The 18,033-nt window shown below is 32.1% G+C and overlaps 1 long non-coding RNA gene and 3 other non-coding genes across 4 annotated transcripts; all 4 read left to right on the top strand.

Annotated features, from left to right (window-relative positions):
* Positions 1-1,807: 1,807 nt before the first annotated feature.
* LOC145120907 (uncharacterized) lies at positions 1,808-6,523 on the top strand. The gene is made up of 3 exons (XR_013714415.1): positions 1,808-4,091; positions 4,741-4,818; positions 6,252-6,523. It is a non-coding gene; the product is annotated as an uncharacterized LOC145120907 (long non-coding RNA).
* On the top strand, positions 2,103-2,191 carry LOC145122909 (small nucleolar RNA snoR14). Its single transcript, XR_013714805.1, has one exon. It is a non-coding gene; the product is annotated as a small nucleolar RNA snoR14 (small nucleolar RNA).
* On the top strand, positions 2,287-2,375 carry LOC145122908 (small nucleolar RNA snoR14). The gene has a single exon (XR_013714804.1). It is a non-coding gene; the product is annotated as a small nucleolar RNA snoR14 (small nucleolar RNA).
* On the top strand, positions 2,448-2,539 carry LOC145122901 (small nucleolar RNA Z101). The gene has a single exon (XR_013714798.1). It is a non-coding gene; the product is annotated as a small nucleolar RNA Z101 (small nucleolar RNA).
* Positions 6,524-18,033: the final 11,510 nt, after the last annotated feature.

The following is an 18,033-nucleotide window of genomic DNA, read 5'->3' as shown; positions in this document are numbered from 1 at the left end:
CCTCCGGCAATTCCGCCATGTCCGATTGTCGTATTGGAGAATATTTAACTAAGCAGCAGGCAAAAACCTCATCCACTCCTTGAATGGGAAGGTGGAAGCTGCGTGGCAAAGGAATCTCCTTTCTTTTTTATTCAAAATTTTAAGAGGAAGATAAAGATTCTTGTAAATGTAACGGTCTCCTCTTATTAATTTTAGAGATGACCCTGGTCATAAAAATGGAAGAAATACAAAAGCTCCCCCACGGTTTAAGAGGGATCACAAGTTGGGTAATGAAAATGTATTCACAGTTCTTTGATCTTGTTTCAGGTTTATAAGAATACTGATGTAGAAAGGGAAGACCAGAACAAAATGCAATGTGGGTTTAAGCTTGAATTTAAATGAAGGTGAAGGAGATGGAGATGATGTAGAAAGGGAAGACCAGAACAAAATGCAATGTGGGTTTAAGCTTGAATTTAAATGAAGGTGAAGGAGATGGAGACAGTGGTGGTGATGATGAACAAGGCATATTAAAAGAGGGCCCCACGAATTTAGTAACAAATTTACGTGACAACGATCCGGGTCATTGTTGACTCACCTGCTTAATTGACAATTGACAATGCAGTGTAACCTTCAAAAACAGGTAAATGTACGAAATTAACAGGTAAAACACAAGTTCATACCATTCAAAGGAAAAAAAAAATTACGAAGAACCATTTAAACCAATATACAAAACATTGTTGGGATACAGTGACAAAACCATTTTATTTTTCAATGATTAAATATCTAATCATCTCACTTGATGATTAACTTAATTTATAAGAACGAAAAAACATTGAATTATTTATGACTTTTATATTTAAAAAAATATCACATTATATTGTACATTTAAGATGCATTGATGGTAGATGCATATGTACATGCTTCTCGTATACCCATAGTGCATGATGAACTATGTGGTATATGTTATCATAAAGCATACAATGTCATGTCCTTTAAGGGAACATATAATCAGATTCATTATGATATTGTCATCGTCATATGAAATGGTCCTCACTAATAATTTATTACGAACAAATTATTTTGTCATAAGCCTTTTGGTCGTTATATAATGTTACATATAATGTTACATGTGTATATGATCGACTACAATTTTGAGATTTAATTAACTGTGTAACACCACTTGAATTTTTTTATATGTTTGCCATTCTATGTCATAGTTTCTGGAAGTAACTATTATTCTCAAAGAACTACTATAACTATTAGTTACAATTTGCAATCACACATAACAATTGCAATTATTCTTGCAAAAACACAAACCAATAGTACAACATACGTTAAAAAAAGAAAATAAATCCAATATTGCAATACGGTATTTTTTTTTGTTAAATCCATGAAAATGGAGAAGTATTATGCTAGGATGTTGTTAGTAACTAAATTGTGAAGCATTGTCAAAGATCTCATATAGAATCAAAGTAAGGAATCGGTTTTGACTTTTTTATAAACCTTTGTTTAACTATTATTCTATTAAACAAAATGTTGTTTAGATTAATTGTGTTAAGTATAAATTAAAAATTCTATTTCTAATTTTCTATAACCCGTGGTTTATTAAAATGATTTTCTAAATCTATTTTAAAAGTCAAGAAGAAAGTAAAAACTATAATAGAAAACGATATTTAGTAAAGTGGAGAATCATATCAACAAAGTCATGAAGTTTGACTGGGCCGTGAGCTGTAATACGGCCCAAAACATTGAATTTAGGGTTTTCAGCGCATCCGCCTCTATTTATATTTCACATCGCAATGCTTTTTTTCATATCCTTCGTCTGCGATCTTCGGGGAGTTATTCAGGTTCAGGAAGGTTTTTTTTATTTTTTATTTTTTATTTCGAAGATATTAAATCGTTATGTTTTCTTTTAATTTTAATCTGGTTTCAGTTTTTAAAATTAGATTTCTGTTTAGATTTTTTTGTTTGATTTTGCTATGAGGAAATCGTAACTGCTCCAGAAACATGAGTTAATCTTGTCGCTGATGGCAGCACCTCTAAGAAGTTCTGAGCAATCATCAGTTAATCGTTTCGATTTTTTCTACAATTTCATGTTAATTCGATCTTCTTTTTTGTATAAAGCGAAGTGACGATATAATTCAATGCTCTGTCAATCCTCTGACAAATTTTGATTGATGTTAAACTTTGAATCTCGACAGGTTCCGATCGCTTTTTATGTTAATTTTTCCATTATATACGAATACAAGGATATAATCTGTTTTCGTGTTTTTTAAAATTTAGTATTTTTAATTATTTTTGTATAAAGCGAAGTGACGATAAAATTCAATGCTCTGTCAATCCTCTGACAAACTTTGATTGATGTTAAACTTTGAATCTCGACAGGTTCTGATCGCTTATCATATTATTCTTATTATTTTCTTTTAAAATAGCAAAGATAATCGCTTATCTGTGTTTATTGTAATACATTTTGGCATATGATGAATCTCAATTAACAAATGGGTAATTTGCGACTGAAAGCTTTTTTTGATGCTATCACCTTGGAGAACTGATGCCAACTATTTTTTATAAGCGAATCGATATCATTTTCTTTTTATGTTCAATATATTTAGTTATAAATTTACACTTGTTCGATAGTTAACAAAACTTTTTGTAAATATAAGTTTTATTTTTTGAATATCTTATGGTTTAGAATAATTTGCGCTTTTGGTTTTTAACTTATTTTTATTCTCCACTTTTTGTTTTTGTTACGGGATTGGTTCATTTCTTTTCTAAAAAGATTTTTTTGCCATTGATTTTTTAATTTATTTAAATAAACACATCTTACCTACTCCTATATTTTTTTCTATTTTAATAATAGTGTTTTTAGGTAAGATAGAGACCAAGTGCGTAATAAAAAAAACAGTAGGGACCAAGCGCGTAATAAAAACAAACAATAGGACCTTCTGACTTAAAAAAATAAGTTAGCGACCAAACGTGCAATTTACATAAAGAAGAATTATGTCTTGGGTTTAAAAGTTTAAAAATGTAATTTGTTCGAATTCGAATTAAAAATTAACATTTTATTAAAATAAATTACTTGAATTAAAATAAAATTAAAAAAGTTTAATCATGTAATTTTTTAGAGTTCGAATTTAATATTAAAGTTCTTTTAAAATATTTTATTAATACTTAGTTAAATTTTGTGGAATTTAATCTTTTTTAAGTGTTTGAAATTTTAGTATGAAAATTAGTTTGCAATATGAATTCCGTAGTCAAGGATGTTATTTTGGAGTCGGCCAAAAATTATTTTTTTATGGAATTCCTATTCTAAAAAAAGTTAGTTATGCTTAATAAATGATTTTGGTTATTTTTAGGGAAAATAACTATTGAGGTTAATTAACTTTTGTGTTTGTACTTATTTGGTTCTTTTTTTTTTTTTTTGTATTCATTATATCATCGAACTTGTTGTTTGTGATCATCATAACCATTTTGACCGGCTTTTGACCTGTGATAGTCGGTCAAAGGTTTATGGTGAACACAAACAACAAGTTCGATAGTATATTGAGTACAAAAAAAAGAAAAGGATCAAATGAGAACAAATGCAACAGTTGGTTACCCTTATGATTCATTTTTCCTTTACTCATTTTACAACAAATCTCAAGTAATTAATGACTTTATGAGATTCATTCTTGCTTCTCTTCAAAACATAACCCACGAAATAAAATTATTCATACATGTATAACTTTGTAACGTACTAGAATATTTATTAGGGAATCTTGACTAAGCAGACGCATTTCATGCCTACATTTACATTTTCAATCAAATGATTTATCGTATCATAGATTCTAGACAAGTATATAAACGAGTGGAATCACAAGTGCTGTGATTTTTGAGTTTACTTATCGAATTCATGGGATAAGATACAACATCATTATGTATAATATCATGCTGCTTTTGTAGACACATCACCATAGTATATATTGAGATAAACGTTTATGCTGATAAATCCTCTCATACACAATCATATCCTTTTGCAGAGAGGTGTTGACAGCTAACCACAGTAACATAAACCATGTTTTAACGAGGTTACCCCTTTGAAACGCTCTTGATATACGTTATAGCCAAAGAAGGTTGCAGTCTTTGATAATTTTGCAACTTTAATTCCATTTAACTTTTCGGGGAAAATGACCCAGGAGGGTAACCGACTGTTAAGTTCGTTCTCATTTGGTCCCTTTCCTTTTTTTGGTACTCAATATACCATCGAACTTGTTGTGTGTGTTTCACTATAACCCTTTGACCGGCTATCACATGTCAAAAGCCGGTTAAAATGGTTATGGTGAACGCAAACAACAAGTTCGATGGTATATTGAATACAAAAAAAAAAAAGACCAAATGAGTACAAACGTAAAAGTTAATTACCTTGAAGAGTCATTTTCCTTTATTTTTATTTTCAAATATCTAGGAGTAGGACTATAAATAATTGATTGAACTTGAATATGACCTGGTTTATGTATGTTTGTTTAAATTAGCTGAACACAAGCGGTTAAACAAATGTAATACAAAACTATTGGTTATATACGAACATAATTACTTAAACGAACAAACAAAATAAAACTTAAACGCACAATATAAACAAATGTTAAGGGAACATAACCTATTCTTTGTGTTTTTTGTTCGTGTCTGTTAATCTATTGAATAAAACTTATTTTAGTAAGAATATAAATCAAAAGTGTTATTAAGGGAACAGAACTAATAAGCATTAAGAACAAATTCCGTCAGGTGAAGAAACACAAGCAGCAAGTGAAAGCATTGGCAAAAAACCTTAACCGACATTAGAGACACCATCACGAGCAAAAGGTAAATTTTCATGCCTACAACCGCCAAATATACACTACGGGCAAAATTGTCAGCGTAGACTACACTGGGCGAAAACAATGAACCATCAAAGATAACACTCACGGTTCAATTGGTTATGGAGTACCCCCATGGTTAAAATATCTATGAGAAGACTTGTGGTTCCTAAATATCTATTTTTCTTATACAAACTTTTGAACATCAAATTTTAGTCATCATAAATTAAACATACAATATATTTTAAGATGCAAAAACTCTAACGTTACACATAAAATGTTTTTAAGGTAAAAAAACTTCAACATTCGTTATTACAAAAAAACACTACATTTAAAAAGTAGTTTCAACATCATTTATTACAAAAAAAACCACCACAATTAAAAAAAACTCCAACATCGTTTGTTACAAAAAAACACCACAATAAAAATACTCAACATCGTTTCTCCAACGTCACAATTAACTTGAACTAGTAACAAATCGTTACGAGTATAAAAGAAAAAAAAGAAAAAACATAAAAAAAATGCTACAACAATACCATAAAAATGTTGTCTTTTTAATTATCTTGGCTTAGACAGACATCGTTTTAGATTATGACCCTGTTGTCTACAAAATCCACAAAGTGATATTCATTCCTTTTTTAATATGCATATAATTTTTTAGCCTTGTTGAACAAGGACGACCTTTATTCCGTAATACTTCTAAATTTGGAAGTAATGCAGTAAATGGTGATTGTGGCCAATACGCTCATGGGAAGCAGGGAGAACTAAGATGACCATACAAGTGTGTGCCATCAATGCAAATCACCGGTCGATAATAGTGAAACCCTTTGATAGAATGAAAATTGAGCAAAACCCAAAAAACACGCCTAAATTCAATTTCATCCACATCGGTCGATCTTGAAACACACCATTCAACTATAGTTCCTGGATTGAACTTTTGAAATGCGCCTTCAACTTCATTTTACCAAAATATCTAGGCGCACTTCAAAAGTTCAATCCATGAACTATAGTTGAATGATGTGTTTCAAGATCCATCGATGTGGATGAAAGTTGAATTTAGGCGTGTTTTTTGGGTTTTGCTCATTCTATCAAAGGGTTTCACTATTATCGACCGGTGATTAGTATTGATGGCACACACTTGTATGTTCATCTTAGTTCTCCTTGTTTTCTCATGAAGCGTATTAGCCACAATAACCATTTAATGCATTACTTCCAAATTTCGAACTATTACAAAATAAAAAAGACCGTCCTCGTTCAACAAAGCCAAAAAATGGTATGCATATTAAAGAATGAATTAATGCCACTCTTTGTGGAATTTGTAGGCAACAGGGTCATAATTTAAAACGATGTCCGTCTAAGCCAAGATAATTAAAAAGACAACATTTTTATGGTATTGTTGTAGATTTTCTCTTATTTTTTTTTCTTTTTTCTTTTCTACAGGTAAAATTTTGTGACCGGTTCAAGTTCAAGCTAATTGTGATGTTGGAGTTTTGTAACAAACGATGTTGGAGTATTTTTTAATTGTGGTGTATTTTTTTGTAATAAACGATGTTGAAGTTTTTTTTTAATTGTGGTGTTTTTTTTGTAACAAACGATGTTAAGGCTTTTTTTTTTTTTTTTTTTTTTTTTTTTTTTTAACAACCAATGTTGGAGTTTTTTTACCTTAAAAATATTCTATGTGTAATGTTTGAGTTTTTGCACCTTAAAATATATTGTACGTTTAATTTATAATGGCTAAAATTTGATGGATATTTAAAATAGTAAAAAAGGATAAAAAAAACTTAAATAAAAACTATTATTTAAAAAAAAGACAGTAAAAAGATGAAATAAAAGAGAAAATGTAGAAAAATGAGATATTTAAAATAAAAAAACATTCAAAAAACCGAAAAGTAAAGAAAAATAAAAAGAAATACTAATATGGTAAACACTTTTGAAACCACATTAGAATGAGAAATAAATTTTCCAATCGCCTTATTATGGACAAAAACTCATTAGTTTTTAAATTAGAGTAATACTAGTATGGTAAATATTTTTGGAACCATAAAATAGTTTTTCTAATTATCCTATTATGGACAAAAACTCCATAACCTCGTAACCTCTTATAGAATAGAATTCTCAAGATACAACCCCAATACCCCACATAACCTCTTATAGAATAGAATTCTCAAGGTACAACTCCACATAACCTCTTATAGAATAGAATTTCTAAAGTACAACAAGTAGTACTTATCAAAATACGCAACACAAGGATCATCAGTGATAATGAATAAAAGTATTAAGTACAATGATAATATGATAGTTGTATAAGCATCAAGAAAACTAGAATTATCAAAATTCAATATCTGTCTTCTAATAATTTATCTATCTCTAAATCCTATACATGCCACATGACCTTTTTCTACATCTCTACTTTGCCACTTGTCAGTGTTTTAGGAGTTCAACTTATGTTTTTACCACTTAAATGTCTTGGAGATTTTTACATAATTTCTATGTCTAACTCCAAAAATTAGGCATTTACAAAGGAGAGTTTTAAATTACAAATCTTCTTTCTTATTTGAAATCATAGAAAATTAGTAAGTAAATTACTGTTTTTTATACGTTGATAATTAAGCATCAAAATATGTAAAGAAGAAAATTGTTTCCATGATTAATCATGTATCGCATCTCTCTATTGCGATTATAAATATTCCTCCACCCACAAGACTCCGCTATCGATTTGAAGGGTTTAATTCTAACCTCTACGATTTGATTCAACGATTTCTTATACTTTGGGTTCTATTTCCGCTTGTGAGTAGAAGAGTTTTTATAGTAATTTTATAAAGTAACAAGAAAACTTTTCATGCCATTTGAACTCTTCCCCTTATTCCTCATGAATTGCAAGTCATCTAAGCTTCCAAAAAGAGAAACCACTATCGATATCTACTCATTGTTTGCAGGTTAATTCTCTGCTAATCCACTTTTAAAAAATGTCTTTTCTACCTCTCTAATTGTTTGGTTTCTTTTCTCCTATACCTGTTCGATTTTGCTTTGGATTCTAAATGGGTTTTCGTTTATGGTATAGTGAGGTTTCAATGTACATAATTTTACCTGGAACAAATCCTTTCTTATTTTTTTAATCTTGATGCTTGAGCTTGGGTTTGAAGAACGAGTTTAATTGTTTTATGGTTGGTTTTTATTAAGATGCACACCATGTGTTAGATGGTGTAAGATGCATCCCATTTGTTTGATGGAATAAGTTAATGAATCCGATCTCTACTAATCTAATTAAAAATATTAAACCTTTGAAACTATTTTATTAAGAGAGCATGCCTAAAATTGTAATTTAGGAGCATGTGTATGATGAAATTTGAACCTGAGCAATTAATACCAGATCTTCAATGACATCAAGGCCACACAAACAACAATGATGATATAAAGTATGTAGGAAGGAAACAAACCAACAAAGATTAGCAATAGCAACCACCTGTAATTTCATCTCAGTTAAGGTTTGAACACATCAAACCGATGTACCATTCTTCCTCTTTTCTATTAGTTGTCCAAACTACCTCATTATATTTATTGAAATAAAGAAAAAAAAGTAATACAAATTCAGTTATAAGTAAAAACTTAAAAAGTATCATTTTTTAGGGGGTGTTTGTTTTTTGTTTGCAGATCTGTGTAACCTCTTTTGTCTGCGCCCCGCAGACCACGCGCAAACATAAGGGTTTGCAGTTTGTCTGTTTTTCAGAAGTCCGCAGACATAGAAACATCTGCGCGAGGTCTTCATGGTACAGCCTTGGGCTTGAGTCTTCTAAGGTCTGCACACTTTATTAAAACGTAAAAAAAAAACTTCATTTATTGCTTTAGACATATCATCGCCTCTTTCGTTCTCAACCTTCAACCCCCCCGCCCTTCACCTGTCATCCTCCTCCTCTCGCTGCCAGTGCCTTCACCGTCCGCCCAGTTGTCGTCTTCCGTCGTCGTCGACGTCCACAGCCGCCGCCGCCGACATCCATCGCTACCTCTTCAGCCTCTCAACACGACACCACCAATTTTCTTCAGCCGTTCCACCATCGATCTTCACCATCTCACCGCCGGATTTTCCACTGAAACAGGTTAACCGTCGCCCACTACGTCTTCACCGTCGTCTTCGATCTCTACTTTCACCGGTAAGAACATTTTCCCTAAAATCAGATGTTATCTTCTAGGGTTTATTATAGTTGCTGGAAATCAATTGTTATATGGTGAAATCAGATTAGTTTGCTAAAACACAAAAATCATATGTGCATTTGTTGAAAATTGGATTTATTTGCTGATATTATATGTTAGTAGTTGTTAAAAATCAGATTTCTTTGCTGAAAATGTATATATTTTGCTGAAATTTGAAAAATGTTGTTCAATTGGTTGAAATTAGTTATTATTGTTGCTGGAAATCATGTTTTTAACTGAAATCAGATGTATATATATATGTTGAAAATCACATTTTAGCTGAAAATGACATTGTTAACTGAAATTAGATGTATATAGTTGTTGGAAATTATGTTTTAACTGAAATTAGTCTTTATTATTGCTGGAATAGTATTTATATATGATGTTTTAATGCTTGTAATTCAAATATTTTGTAGTTCATTGGTATTAATTAGGCTTGAAGCATTAGGCTAAAGATTTGCTTGAATTAAGTTCTTATTTGATTTGCAGGGAATAGTAGCATTTGCAAAAGGAAGGCTCAATTCTATAATAATAAATGACCGTTGGATGCAAGACAACCATTTGATGAAATGCTTGAAAGAGTTGGGGCTTAATATGATTACATTAAATATGATTCATCATTTATATGTTAATTACTTGGATTTTTTCTCTAAAAATGATAGCACATACTCTAACATGTATAGAGATGGCTATAAGTTAAAAATATTTGTATAATATGTGAAATTAGAGTACGAGTGTGATGAATGAGTCATGCGTTGCAATTTTGTTTTTACGTGATGTCAATAAGATTTTAGAAGTTTGATTTATTTTTCAATGTTGTATGATTTTTTTTAAATATCTATGGTTGTATGATTTATATTTTAATGTTATAAAATTAAAATTATTTAAATTTTCATGTTTAAAAACACTTTTAAGTTTAAAAAATCGGTTTATTAAAATTTCTTATTTTAGTAGACTGCAGACGTTAAAAAACAAACAGTCTTCTATTTACAGACTGCAGATGTTTGGTCCACCTTTTCTGCTGCAGATGTTTGCAGATATGGTCCGCAGACTGCAGACATTTTGTCTCTGAAAAAACAAACAACACCTTATTTTTTTTTATTATCATTGAGTAGGGTTCAGAAAGGCGAATTCATTAATTTTGGATTTTAGTTTTCATATTCAAATAACATGGCATGAATCTCGGGGGTCACGTTCAGTTAGAAAAAACTATTCTTTTATATGATAAAAGATAGTCTAGGAGATATTAATATGGGAATGTTTATATTATTTCATCAAGTTTGGTTCACAATTTGCCTTTAACTCTCGAAATTAGATAAATCGATTTGAACTCTTAACAATGGATTTCAATATACATTTTGTTACTAATATATCAGATAAATTAAACTAGCTTTCAAATATCCACAATTGAATTTATGATTCAAGGAATAGGTTTTTGACAAGGTCAATATTTATTTAATCTATTAAAATTATTTTACTATGTAGTTAAGTAGCAATAATGTTATTATTACAAGTGCTTTTTATGCATGTTATATTATTTATGATAACGATGTTATCCTATTTATTGAAAACTGATACCGTGATGTTGATAAGAAACACTCTTTGTTTATTTGTTCGATGCTTTTCCCCAATTAATATTGTGTATAACAAAAAGAAACATATTTTTTTTGTTATTCTTTCAAATTTCTTGAATTTTAGCCAATTTCTAAAGGGCATTGATCCATGAGAAAGAACAATTCTATAATAAGGAAAAAAATGAGAAGTACATTGTTATTCCTTGCAATATATATATATATATATATATATATATATATATATATATATATATATATATATATATATATATTCATTTTTATATAAGTTTGTTCTTTGAAATTGAATTTATGGCTATTTGTTTGCGTGTTATAAGCGCAACCATAAAAGATGTAGAAAATGAGGCTTTCCGCAGAAGTTTTATGTTTCATATTTACAGGGGTTTAGGTTGACAAAACACAGTTTGTAGAGGTCAAAATCGATATGGCAAGTGATATAACTTAATCTTGTAAGCTATATATGGGGTGTTTGTTCATTACATAAAAGAACGACTTATTTGAGAAAGTCGACAAAATGATGTTTTTTTCATTAAGTTAAAACTTTTTGTACCAATATAGGCATTGTTGAAAGAACCCCTTTCTATACTTTCATATTTATGAAAGACCCCAAACTTTCATACTTGACAATATAGTTACTCCATAACATGCTACATGCATATTCATAAAATAATATTTTTACATTGATAAAGTCATTACAAAAGATTGGATACAAACCGACTATGTTTTAAGATTTTACATGACTACCCAGGATATTGTACATCTATACAAACCTAAACCAAAATACAAAAAAATAATATTACAACTATTCTAAGTCTTCCAACTATACTGGGTGCTTATTGCCTGCATTATGTTAAAACATTGGGAGGGGTAAGCGATAACGCTTAGTGAGTTCAATAATAGATACAATATAACGTTATGCCATATATATATACCAATATGGCAGAAGCAAATAGGAGCAAGGAACAACAAAGGCATAATGTGATAAGTTTTCCCTAACAATTATTGATTTGATTCAAAGATATACAATCATTGAGACATAACAATTTCCATACTTGATAAACATCAATAACGCTTCGGCCCAAATGGCAATGAAGACAAACAATTTCTGATTAACATTAAGGTAGATTTCAGGTTTTCACGCCCTGTCTAACCTTCTGCCAATGCCGTAGAATAGAGTCATTCACTTACTGGGTTCTACATGGCCAGAGGCTACATACCAGTACCACTGTGAATCTGAGTTCTTAAACTGATCACATGGTCAAAGGTATAACTTTGCTATCATAAATAGCAGAAATAAAAATAACACGGGAAAATACTCAGGAATATTATTCTACCGAAGCCAAAGTGATGCCTATGTCATACACTTCATGGTCAACGGTTCATACCAATACCCAAGTGATGCATATGTCATACACTTCAAGTCAGAGGTACATCCTTGCTATAAAAATAGCGGATACAACAACTCGAGAGGATAACATGGAAAAGCACATAGCACATATAACACATAACATACAATTGTTTCTACATATTAAACTCACCGTGAATTAACCGGGGCTCAAAATAATAATTTGGGCAGCACTTCGGCTCTAAATATGACTTTCGTCGTTGAAAACCGGGCTCTGCGAAGGTAGAGCTTCGAAACCGAAAAGATAAATTTTTCGGGCTTCTTGGGAATCTCGGGGCGCGTTTCGGGCTTTGGAATTAATCCCGGGGCTTCGGGGAAAGCCAAAATACCAAAAATATTGAGAAAGGGTGAAAAATTGACAATTTCTCCATTTTCCTCGGCAAGGCTCGCATGCCTTGTATTTATAGGGCGAGGGTCGGCCGATCAAAAGGGAGGAGTCAGCAGCAGCGACACGCGGCAGCGGCAGAGCGAAGCAGGTGGCAGGCTGCGAGGCCTCGCTTCGGACGGGTGTGCGAGGCGCGTCGGAAGGCTACTGGTCGCGAAGTTGGTCGAATCCGGAAGCGACACGCGGGTATTGTTCATGCGAGGATGAGTCATGGATCAGACACGGGGATTGAGCCACTGCTCGAACGAATCAGAAGGCGACGCGTCAGCAGCTGGGTCTTCGGCTCGGACACGTGGCGCGATGACTCACCGAAATCAGCCTTATCCTTGCGAGATTTCTCGAAAATTGTGCCCCGACCTTCTAAAATCCGTAACTTTTGCATACGGGCTCCGTTTTTGACGTTCTTTATATGCACGCGTAGAGAAAATTATGCTCTACAACTTTCGTTTAGAATTCGTCGGAAAATTTTGACTTTATTTTTATATTATTATTTTTAACAGACCGGGACTGGTAAATCCGTTAAAAATTCATAACTTCTTCACCCGACGTCCGTTTTCGTCAGACTTTTTACCGTTATACTGCTAATGACGAGACCTTCGATTCTTGTTTAGTTTTTGTCGGCTAAAAATCACTCGATCTAAAATTCGAGTTTTTAGCTGTCTACTGCTAAGCTGAAACTTGTAAAAATCATAACTTCCTCATACGAAGTCAGATTTTGGCGTTCTTTTTATCGAACTTCTTGGTTTAATGAATACTACGACTTTCATTTAGATCAATAAGGCTAAAAAGTAGTTTATAAAAAACTCACTTTTTACGTCATTCGGCACCGTGCCGGTTTTATCGCGGATCTTCGATTGGTCATAACTTCTTCGTTATAACTTGGATTTCGACGAGGTTTTCGCCTACGTGTTTCTAACGAGATTATCTACAACTTTCAATAATAAAATTTTACTTATTTCAAATTTTATATTTTCTCTAAATTTCACTATTTGGCTTTTAATTGGAATCTCATAAGACTTCCAATAATTTGTGAGTGATTCTAAACGTAGTTTTACGTCATTTCTAGTAAAAACTATATGTTAGAACTCAACACTCAATTTCACATAATATTTCATAATATTATTAACTTTTCAAATTACATAACACGATTTCAAAACATGTATGTTACAAATACCTCCTCCTTTTGAGGATTTCGTCCCCGAAATCACAACGATTTGGACAAATGAGGATATTTCGCTCTTATCTCATTCTTACTTTCCCTAAGTATAAGTTTATTATCCCGTTTCATCTTGGATAATGGAATCGTTTCATCATATATGCTCAAGCATTTACGTAGGAATCTTACATGAAATACATCATGAATACCTGCCAAATCTTCAGGCAATTCCAAGCGGTATGCTTGTTAGATAATTTTGAAAAGTCCAACAAATCTAGGACTCAATCTCCTTTTCTTCTCAAATTTCATAATACCTTTCCACGGGGTTACCTTCAGTATCACCCACTTGGAATTCTATGGATCGTCTCCTCCATTTCTACAGGTCTTTTGTCGATCCTGGGCTACTTTCATTCTTTCTCGTATAATTTGAATCTTATCAGTGGTGTCTTGAATCATTTCAGGACCACCAAGGATTTTCTGTCCTACATTATGCCAACATAATGGTGTTCACATTTACTACCGAACTCTAAGACACATGCACGGAGCATATCTTCTACTGTTTGGATTGTTCTCTCCGTCTAACCATCGGTCTGGGGATGATAAGCTGTGTTGGGAGCAACTCGAGATCCCAATTCACTTTTCATACTAGCCCAAAAGTGAGAAGTGAAGCGAGTATCACGATCGGAAATAATCTTTAGTGGCACACCATGTCTCGCGATGATTTCGTCTAAGTAAACTTACGCGTATTTCTCCAATGGAGCCGTTTCACGTGTGGCGAGAATATATGCACTCTTCATCAGCCGGTCGAAAATTATCCAAATGCTATCATTCACAGTTTTCTTCTCCTCTTTCAAGGTATTAACTGTATAAGCCGGATAAGTAGAATATCCCTTCGATATAAATTTATGAGTTTTTAAGAAAGAAATTTATTATTTTCACCGTAGACATAAATAGAATCCCTCCTTTCGATAGGGATGCATATCATCTCTTCGTAGCACAAGAGATCTGCGTAGTTCTTTGACAATCGATTCATGTCGAGAATAATATCAAAGATAGGAATTAGGTTAGCAGGAAGATTATAACTTTCAATTCCTATAACACTATCTCTATAGACTTTATCAGCAAGTAATAATATATTTCCTATGTTATCTATATGAAATGATTGGACAATTGCGTAACAAGCGATTTGAAAAGAATGTGCGAATTTATAAGGCACGAAAGAATCTGAGGCATCATAATCAAATAAGATGTGAGCAGATCTAAAGTTTACGAGAAAATTACTAGTCACAACATTCGAGTCCTAACTTACTTCCTCCGTGGTAATCTAAAATATACGATTTTTAACTTTTGGTTTGCCAAACAATTGTCAAACTCTTCAAACTTCTTAATTACTAGCGGTGCTCAAACCTGCACCCGCTCATCATTCTCTATTGGGCTTTCGATCCTAATCTTTGAGTTAAAACTCAATTCTCATTGCAAACTCCTGCTCCTTCTTGGTTTATAGACTAAACCCAAGATAAGGTCTTTACTTTTTCTATAACAACAACTCGAATGGTCTTATTCTAATGACCTTTGATTTTATAACGCACAAGACACATAACGAACCAAACTCTTGTATTAGAATCAGATCGAATGAATCAAACTGATGGAATAAAGAAAATGAAAAAAAAAGAGTTTGATCAACACGTGGATGCTTTGGAATAGAAAGAATAGCACCACGTATCTCTAATTCGTGCTTTCGGACATACACATCTTTGAGCTTTTGGCACCTCCTCCTTTTGAGTTGGAGTACTCTTTGATTGTTGAACGGAAAACTTGACTCCCCGTCATTTGACTAGTAAGAGTAGGGCGGAAACATTTCTTGTGGCCAGTAACACCACATAGCAAGTCACATCTCTGGCTAATGATTGCTCAATTCTTTAATGAAGATTGTTATATTTCTATCGATTACCTCGACCATTTACTTCTTCAGTATTCCTACTGAAGTGTTGTCACTATATAAGACATGGTTCTCTGAACCAATCAACTCCTTTCGCGGATTTATACTAATCGGACTCGATTCTTTATGACATTAAGATTTGAACGATAATTATCTTCTTAGTCATTACCGAAACGAAGGTAACGATACACATGAATAAAACGGAATCATTTACTAACTTCTTGGTAACCTTGTGACTTTGCCTGATCCAAGCGTGAGTCCTGTGCTTCCAGTAGTATAGGCCTCTACTACTATTCACACCTACTCATACTCGTCCCAAGTATTGTCTTGCAGTTCCCAAGTCACCATTCAAAAGTTTTCACAAAGCAAATTTTCACACCTAAGTGCGTTCAAACAAGTACATACAACAATTTCTCCTAGACTCAACTAGGGTTTTCGCGTTTCTATCAAACATATATTGGATTACCTATACTCGCCTTCTAGGATTCTTCTCATGCATATACTCGATCTAGAATATTCTAATATTTTTCCATAGGTCGATAGAAATTTTACTTCCATTTCTTCATATAAATTCTTTCTCGGGTAGTGTCTACTCTGCAAGACATACTACACCAAAAATTTCCTCTAGCAGTGTAATGACAAATAGTTTCCAACTACTTACATCATCTTCTAACTCATGCAAATCATCATACATATTTGTTGGTTTCATTATCCTTTCATGACATCGTCATTCCTGTATCTGAGTAAGTTTTCTTCTCATGGTTGTATCTTTTAAGTCTACTTCATAGGAGTCTATCCTAAGAAGTCTTCATTATAGCTACATCTCAGCAAGCTCTACTAGCTTCAACTTGGTTCTCTGTCATTCTTAACTACAACATTTCTTCTCATACAATAATATGAGTGTATAACTTCTTCAACTAAGTACTCTACCTTACTCTAACAAGTAATCCACTCAGCCTTTTCACAATCGAATAACCTATTTCACTATCCCAATCTTGTATGTTAAAGTCGGCTTAACACACAATGGAACTTCCATAAGGATGTGATAGAAGTCAATCATCACTCAGTATTATTAAATACTAAGTCTGAGCATCCTGTATAGGGTTACTACTCGAACTACATACTTCATCACAAAGTCTTGGCCTAATAAGTCTAAAAACTTCATTAGCCTTTTCCTTGATCTTCATTTAATTCTTCTAAATCTTCTACTACATTAATTTCAATACCGTTGAAGTATTTATCACCACCCTCGGTTCTTCCGACTCTATAAACTATCACTGCTTTAATCTGGACAGCGGTTGAACAACTTCATCGGTTATGCCAAAACATTTATCTCATCCAAATGTATTTCAAACGCACATCTTTCTTCCAAAGATGTTATTATATTATCTTACATATTTTAAATGCATAATACCACTTTATAGGTATTAATACACTATTTACGATAACATTCCATATTTATTATTTCACGATATCCTTCGATCGTTTATCAATAAATTTATCAATATCAATTATCATAAGTATCTTTATTACTTCGAAAAATTTCATGCAAATTCTATTACGAAAATTCTTAGAATTCTAAACATAAAATTTTCTAAACCAAGGTCGGCAACAGACCTTAAACTTTCTCAAATAATAGCAATATAGGTATGAAACCTAAATCATGCTATATTTACTTATCCTTTAGCACATATTAGAATATAAGGCATATTTCCTCTTAATATTCTAGTGCTTACCCCATTAGGTATTCAACCTAAAATATATCAGATACATATTGTATCATCTTCACTTAACAATTCATGTTTAAATCTAGAAATTCTCAAAATTCCTAGTTCATATATACTATTTCTCTAAAATTTTTGAAGTAAGTTAATGTCTTAGAATACTAGGGTTTATTACTACCCAATACCCCACTTAAGTGTTTCCTATGGTTTGTATCCATATATTTACAATGATTCCAGTTCATATATTGAACTTCCAATAGTTTAAGTCTAAATACCAATCCATGGGATTTAGTTCACTTAAACCACTGCTCTGATACCATGATTGAAAGAACCCCTTTCTATACTTTCATATTTCTGAAAGACCCCAAACTTTCATACTTGACAATATAGTTACTCCATAACATGCTACATGCATACTCATAAAATAATATTTTTACATTGATAAAGTCATTACAAAAGATTGGATACAAATCGACTATGTTTTAAGATTTTACATGACTACCCAGGATATTGTAAATTTATACAAACCTAAACCAAAATACAAAAAAATAATATTACAACTATTCTAAGTCTTCCAACTATACTGGGTGCTTATTGCCTGCATTATGTTAAAACATTGGGAGGGGTAAGCGATAACGCTTAGTGAGTTCAATAATAGATACAATATAACATTATGCCATATATATATATACCAATATGGCAGAAGCAAATAGGAGCAAGGAACAACAAAGGCATAATGTGATAAGTTTTCCCTAACAATTATTGATTTGATTCAAAGATATACAATCATTGAGACATAACAATTTCCATACTTGATAAACATCAATAACGCT

The sequence above is a fragment of the Lactuca virosa genome, chromosome 6 (assembly GCF_052849685.1).
Source record: "Lactuca virosa cultivar CGN04683 chromosome 6, Lactuca_virosa_CGN04683_v6, whole genome shotgun sequence".
In the NCBI taxonomy this organism is placed as follows: domain Eukaryota; kingdom Viridiplantae; phylum Streptophyta; class Magnoliopsida; order Asterales; family Asteraceae; genus Lactuca; species Lactuca virosa.
This window is presented reverse-complemented; position numbering and strand designations above follow the sequence as displayed.